Below are 1791 nucleotides of genomic sequence, written 5' to 3' on the forward strand. Positions count from 1 at the left end.
GCATGGCATGACAATAAATAAATCACAAGGCCAAACAATGTCTCTTAGGATTATACTTGGCAACTCCAGTATTTAGTGGCATGGTGGACAATTATATGTTACTTTCTCACGTGTGCGATCATTGAATGTTGTCAAGGTATTTATTCAAGATACTACATGTGAGACCAATGTGAGTGGGCAAGAGACGGTTTGTACTACTAATGTTGTATATAAGGAAGTTTTGCATCTGGCAACAAGAACTAGAAGCAAATTATTACATGCCTAACTTTTGCTATTTACCATCAATTTTTATTGGTGGACTTGGAAAATATAGCAGATGCAATGGCAATTATCCATTCCAAGGGCAAACCTAATTTATTTATTTCTTTTGCATGCAATCCAAAATGGCAAGAGGTTTTAGATGCTTTACTTCAGAGGCAGTGTGCATGTGATCGACCTGATTTGATAGATAGTTTTTTTACCAGAACGTCCTTTCAATTATGGTCTCAATCTTGGGGGAGGATATCCACCTTCTTGCTTGGCTTACAACAATAAGTAACATTGTTTATAAGTAGATCTTAGATTCTTCTAGGTAATAATTTCATGTATCGTATTGAAGTTATGTGTTGTAATTTTTGTATGAGTCTTTTTGTATGAGTCTTTTTGTATGCATGTGTATCTTTCCTATTAAGCACGTTCTTTCCTATTAAGCACGTTCTTTCCCCTACCATATGACAAGAGGAGGATGCTTGCCAAAAGGAGTTTCCATGGCTCTTTGTTCTTTATTTTATGTATATATTCTAAAAAGGTTTGTTTTGTTTTAGGAACAAGCATGTACAACATTCTATTGACTTTGGATATGTTGGAATTGAGGGTTGAAGGTTTACAATTTTATATCCATTTTTTGCTATTTATTCATGGTTTTTTGGTGCATGACATATATAACTTAGTTTATTTACAGAGCCACCTCTTTGGTGTGCAGCCTTCCTCATCAACATGTTGCTGGGATTATGATAAATGGCCACAAGGTTGGGTGCATAAATTACAAGAAATTATTTCAAGATTTTCATGTTTCTTTATATAACTTCTTAATTTCTACTTTGTTTTAGAATTTTTCCTGTGGTGGATTTTTTCATGGTCAAAGTTGTGGAGGAGGGCATTGAGAGATATGGTATTAGTGTTCCCGATGAGGAGTTGGGAGTATACTTATTTACAAAAGAGTATGTTTGTGACACTGACTACTATGACACAGAGAGATGTGTTTCCTCTTTTGAGGGATTCTCTATACCAAAGGCTTGGACCTTATTCACTACGTACAAGAGTTTCTTCCATCCATACAAATTTTTTTGTGGCACCTGACAAAGCTCTATTTCAATCTTTATTTGTGTTTGGTAAGATTAACTATAATTATAATAGATTTTTGGTATATTTTTAATTGATGTTTTATTAATAATTTTCTCTTTTCTTTGTAGGACCACGAGTGAAGAAGACATCCACACTTGATGGTCAGTGTAGTGGAGATGCGTCAGTTGCATACCATGTTGGACGGCGACGTTATGCATTACCTATCGTCGTTGATGGCTCTAGGAAGCAGAAGCTTCACTTCTCTTACTGATCACTAGATCGATCGACTGATTCTCGCTACTTTTGCTATTTTTTATTTTTTTATGTTGATCTTTTTCATCGCTCTACACAGCGAGGATGTTATTTGCATATTTAGTTGAAAATCGTTACTTATTCGATGATATTAATCTTTTTCATCACTATACAGCAAGGATGTTATTTGCATGTTTAGTTGAAAATTGTTACTTA

This window comes from Cibotium barometz, chromosome 14 (assembly GCF_041138505.1).
Source record: "Cibotium barometz isolate CiBa-2024 chromosome 14, ASM4113850v1, whole genome shotgun sequence".
Lineage (NCBI taxonomy): Eukaryota > Viridiplantae > Streptophyta > Polypodiopsida > Cyatheales > Cibotiaceae > Cibotium > Cibotium barometz.